This window comes from Eptesicus fuscus, chromosome 19 (genome assembly GCF_027574615.1).
Source record: "Eptesicus fuscus isolate TK198812 chromosome 19, DD_ASM_mEF_20220401, whole genome shotgun sequence".
In the NCBI taxonomy this organism is placed as follows: Eukaryota; Metazoa; Chordata; class Mammalia; order Chiroptera; family Vespertilionidae; genus Eptesicus; species Eptesicus fuscus.
The window spans coordinates 32,319,446-32,325,445 of record NC_072491.1 but is presented as its reverse complement, the minus strand read 5'-3'; positions in this window follow the sequence as shown (position 1 = coordinate 32,325,445).

Sequence of the window (6,000 nt, the reverse complement as noted above, 5' to 3'; positions counted from 1 at the left end):
CTAAAGGGTCCCAGGTTCGATTCCGGTCAAGGGCACATGCCCAGGTTTCGGGCTCAATCCCCAGTGGGGGAGCGTGCAGGAGGCAGCCGATCAATGACTCTCTCTCATCATTGATGTTTCTCTCTCTCCCTCTTCCTTCCTCTCTGAAATTAATAAAAATATATTTTTAAGAAAACATTAAAAAATGCTGACCTTGGGATCATGGACTTTAAAACAAACAAACACCTGCGGCTCCCCCCTCTCCCCCCCGCCCCCCCCCCCCCCGCCACATTTCTTGCAAAAGGTTTTTGCTTTGGCCCCATAAAAACCATCAGTTAGTACCAAAGCAGTTATGAACAGAGAAAGGAAAGGAAAAAGAAGGAATTATTTGGATTATTCTTTGGTCTGTTTTACTTTTATTGTAGGTCTGTCTGGCTTTAATGGGATTTTTGTTATTTGCTCCACATTTCATCTGTCCTTGGGTTTAGCTGGCATGAATGGCATTAATTGGGTGTTCTTTCTCTATTTTCCAAGGCCAGGGTGAGTCAAGCTATGTATTTTCTGGTCAGGGAGGAGGGTATGAACTATTTGCTGGAAAATGGGACTGGTCTAGATATTCTTGGGAGCCAAGAAGACACAAGTTTCTTCTCAGTGGAAACAAAGAGACAGATATCTTTATTTTTCATGTAACCAAGAAACACAAGTTTCCTTCCTTCTTAGGAAGTTCAGGGTTTCTCACAGTCACCACAAATGCACAAGGTTCCCATCAACTCCAAATATAACTGGGCTTGGATGTGCTTGCTAGTCAGGAACACCAGGTTCCCATCAAGCCCCTTCCAGAATTTTTAAAATTATGGTTCTTGGCCCTCACTCTGTCCCACAGCTTAGAACCCCTGCTGTAGATTCACTTAAAAGAATTCTTTGGAAGGTCAAACTGACTTGGGGCCATTATTTTCGTTTTTCCCAGGAGGAGAGCCATTGCTCTCAGCTATCCTGCAAGTCCACAGGGATGCTCTTTCAGAATCTGCAGAATCATGTTGATAATTTAAAATTGTCACATGACTGTTCCACAGGGATGCTCTTTCAGAATCTGCAGAATCATGTTGATAATTTAAAATTGTCACATGACTGTTCCCCAGTACCTTTGGTTTACGTTCATTTCATTGTGAGAGATTCCTTCTTTGGGTCACAAAATGAGCTAGGATTTTTTTTTTCTTTTTCTGGCAGAAACAATATGCTAACGTTATATAATTTTGTTCACTTGGGGTAATTGTAAGAATTGGTCTAGATTGGAACACTTTTACAGTAGGACAAGGCTCTGTGGGTGTTAGTAAAACACCAACCAGGTGTTGGAAAAACAGACGCTGAGCCTAGTAGAATCACAGTGGAAGTGTTGGGATTCTTCACTGTCGGGGGATATCTAGAACAACTCCACCTTGTGCAGCCCCTACTGAGAGACTCCCAGAGAGCGAGCTGTCAGAGAGAAACTTGGAAACTCAGAGAGCATCAATTAAAACAGTGGTCGGCAAACCGCGGCTTGCGAGCTGCGCTTTGCCGCTCTGTTGTCTAATGAGTTTGCCCACCACTGAATTAGAAGATAAAGAGAAGCTGCTAGAGTTCAGGGTTGGATATTTCCAGCTGCAGAGAAATGCTGAAAGACTGTATGAATGTCGAGCATCAAGAAGGGGCGTGAAACTTGGCTCTAGTCTTGTCTTCCCATCAACTAAAGGGTAAACTCGGGGAATCACAGGACCTCTCTGGACTTTGCCTTCAAATTAAGGGATCTTCAAGGTCTCTTCAGTCATTAAAAGTCAGAAAAGGCCTTTGAAATGCGCACAGTTTTCTGGGTTTATCTCATGTTTCTCACAGACAAAAGTGTCGTGAGAAAACAGGGAAGTTTTGTGCTCAAACTGTTCCCTAATATATCAATTGAATTGGAACAAATGTGCATTTTCAAAACAAGCATTCTAGTCAAACTGGCTGTTCCAGTTTAAGCGCATTATCTTTATTAACTTTTTAAATCCTCCCAACACCCCTTTTGGTTTGGTACTATTATTATTATTATTATTATTATTATTATTATTATTATTTTGGTCTGTGATGATCAATATCTTTACTTCTAAAGCATACATTGGACTCATTATATATTAACATCAAAATGGACTACCTAAAATGGAGTCATTCTTCTTAAAAACCCAAATTCTCACATTTTGAAATAAGATCCAAAATGAAATTTCGATGTTATGATAATGATGCTCAAAGTAACATTCAGTGAAACCTAATCAGTGTGGTTCCAATCATAATGCAAACATGCTGTACTCCATCAGTAGTACAAATGTGTATTGCTTTGTGTGTGTCATTAGTGTCCTCATTCCTCCTCATTCCACAAACTTTTTGTGGAATAGAAATATTTAATGTAAGACATCTTGAATGCTTTCTGGTTTTGAAGAGTAGCATTTTTAGATTGCTAAGTAGGCACTTAATTCCCTCAATGGGAAGAGCAGCATGTGCCTACAGGAGGGTAGAAATCACGGCAGCAGTCTTTGGAGAAAACCACAGTGCTCAAATTATTATTTTCCTGTGAACTGGTTTGCCATCTTACAAGACAGCCAACAGCATGCTGTAGGAGAGGTGTCCTGGTTGCTATGGGAACTGAAGTATGGGTGTAGCCAAGGGGCCATTCTAATTTGGCCACTGCATCTTCTCTCTCTCTCTTTAAAAAAAAAAAATATTTTATTGATTTTCTACAGAGAGGAAGGGAGAGGGAGAGGGATAGAGATTTAGAAACATTGATGAGAGAGAAACATCGATTCAGCTGCCTCCTGCACACTCCCCACTGGGGACGTGCCCGCAACCAAGGCACATGCCCCTGACCGGAATCGAACCCGGGACCTTTCAGTCTGCAGGTTGATGCTCTATCCACTGGGCCAAACCAGTTAGGGCTGCATCTTCTCTTAATGTATAAAGGGCTCAATACATTTTTTAGAATTGTTCTGTCAACAGTATGTGTTCATCAAAGCATGTCATTTACTTTGTATTTCATTTCATGTCATGAGATTATTTTGAATCATATTTTAAAAATCTCTAAAACAAACATAAGACACACTATTGAAATGTATCATTTTGCACTTATATTTATACCATGGAAAAACTATTCACACTATAAAAAGGAAAATAATCTTGATCAAAAAGTGAACCCACACTGGCTTCTATATTTGACTGTTGGTTGTTTGTTTTTCCTTTTAACTGGCCTGCCCTTACCTCCTTTCCACCTCCCTTCTGTGGGCAAAAGAGCACTTATTTATCTTGCCAGACCCAGCGTCCTTTATGAAGCCCCTGTTGACATACCTGCCACCAAGTAAACTTTATTACTCTTTTTTTTTTAATATATTTTATTGATTTTTTTACAGAGAGGAAGGGAGAGGGAGAGAGAGTTAGAAACATCGATCAGCCGCCTCCTGCACACTCCCCACCGGGGATGTGCCCACAACCAAGGTACATGCCCTTGACTGGAATCGAACCTGGGACCCTGCAGTCCGCAGGCCGACGCTCTATCCACTGAGCCAAACCGGTTAGGGCTATTACTCTTTCTTTATGGCCCCACTGCACCCTGAAAGCCTCTACGTGAGTAGTCAGACTTTTATTGCGCTAATATCTACAAAGGCTCGTCAGATCACTGTGTGGCTGGTGGCACAGGGAAGTGAATTCCTAAGCGCCTCTTCTGTGCTACGTGGGGGGATACCGAGAGGAAAAAGGTGAACCTTTGCTCTCGGGGAGCTCATTGTTTATGAGCCTTTTGCACTCGGATGTCGAGTGTGACTCGACACGGTTAGCATCGGTAGCAGCTCGTATGTCGAATTGTATTGAATGTATCAATAATTGGAAATATAAAAAAATCCAAATAAATAAGTTCGTATGCAAAGAAACTCCAGTTTTTTATTCTACTGCCACGCTATGTAAAATCTGGGGTATTTAAAAAATTAAATCCCGAGTAGAGTAAAGGAATCGAGAAAAAAGCAAGCGAGTGCAAAGGGTTAGAGAAGGTGCTTATAAAATACGTACTTACAACACAATTTCAGGGCTAGAGATCTATACAGGGTGTTAGGGAAGCACTTGGGAAACCACTTGAGTGAGGGTTTCATTTGGCAAATGCTAGGGAGGCCCCCCGAGACAAGGTGGATTTCTGAGTCATCAACATAGTGATCTCCAACATCCCAACTTCAGGGGCTGTCGTTTTGGTGCTGAAGTAGGTGTAGGGCTCCAGGCATAATTGGTGTGATCTCAGAGAAGGGAAGAGAGCTATGGGCCATGTCTACTTCAGGAGACGGGGATTTTCTATGGGTTAGAGCTTTCTCAGTGAGTGCTGAGGTAGCGAGGATCCCAGTCAGGGCCAGGGCTTGCAAGAAATTGGCAAGGGGCTGATAAGGGTACTGTTTTAGACTGTTTAGTGTCCTTGCAGGCCAGAGAGATACTTTTACTTTGAGGAAAAAAAAAAAAAAAGACATGCAAAAAAGCATTTGAACAAATAAAGATTACCCTTGAACTCACCTTTACCTGATGGGCTACTGTAATAGTCAACTTTTGGTAGGTTATCCTATCTAATAAAGACAGAATATGCAAATTGACCATCACTTTGTGACAAATATGGTGGCACCCACAGCCAATAAGGAGGGAATATGCAAACTGACGTGACAAAGCCCCGCTCTGGGCCTCTGGGCTGCTTGTGAAGGTAGAAGGCGGCTCCAGGCTGGAGGGAAGGCAGAAGGAGGCGGCCAGAGGGAAGGAAGGCCCGGGTCCGGGTCCCAGCAGCCAGGGGAAGGAAGGCCTATTCTTGCACGAATCTTCGTGCATCGGGCCTCTAGTGCTACTCTAACAAACAGCCCCCAATCTCGGTGGCTTATAAAACATAGGTTTATTTCCACATTACATGCTGTTGACTTCAGGTTCTCTGTCCTTTGATCCATGGGTCTTCTTCATTCCAGGATCCAGAAAGAAGGAACAGTGCCTTTTGTGGACTGTGTAATTTGGGGGCCAGGGGACAGCAATGATGGTGCAACCACACAAGAGCAGCTAAGGCTCCTATTAGGAAGTGGTGTCTACACCTCTGCCCATATTTACTTTGTCAAAACCATGAGGTATAATATCACAAAGAGGGGCTGTGAATGACAGAAACAATACAATTTGCCACAGCTACACTGAACTCTAAGACTAAAAGCTGATGGTTCTGAAGATAAAAGACCAAGAAGAGCTCAAATAAAAGTAGGGTGGGATACAACTTAAGTAAGCAAAATATTAGATTAATCAGTTGAAGAAAATAATGTGAAAGAAAGAATCAGGGGTGGTGAACACATAATGCAATACATAGATGATGTATTATAGAATTGTATATCTGAAACCTATATAATTTTATTAACCAATATCACCCAATAAATTCAGTTGAAAATGTAGTCGAGCATGATAAAGTAGAAAGACTGTCAAGCTGTGTGTCAGAAGACCTGAAATCTATTCCCAGCTCTGCTACTAACTGGCTGGCCGACTTGGGGCAAATATCTCATTTCTCTGAGCCTTGGTTTTCTTATTTGTAAAATGTGGAGACAGGTTTGGAAGATTACAATTCTGTGATCACCAATGTCAGATCTTGCAGCACTTTCTATGCCAAGAGAGATGCTAAGCAAATTATCAAATACTCTTGTATAAGAGAAAACAGCATTTCATTAACTCCATTACCTCCAATGGGGTCTGAGGTAGACAGAGGAGTCCAAACACTTGGTATATTATACATCCAGTTGATCCTAATTTATCTGTAGAATATCTCTTCTCTGACACTTAAGAAGGGTCAAAATTCTCAAGAACTTAATAGGAATGTGAATGTCCTTTAAAATGATATGGCCACTTGGGTAATGTTACATCATTCAAAGGTCCCTCAGATTGTGAAAAATGAATGACAGTGACCTTGAACATCTACTCTCCACTTGTCCAGAGAGTAGGGGTAAGGGAAAGGGAATAATACTGTTAATCTTT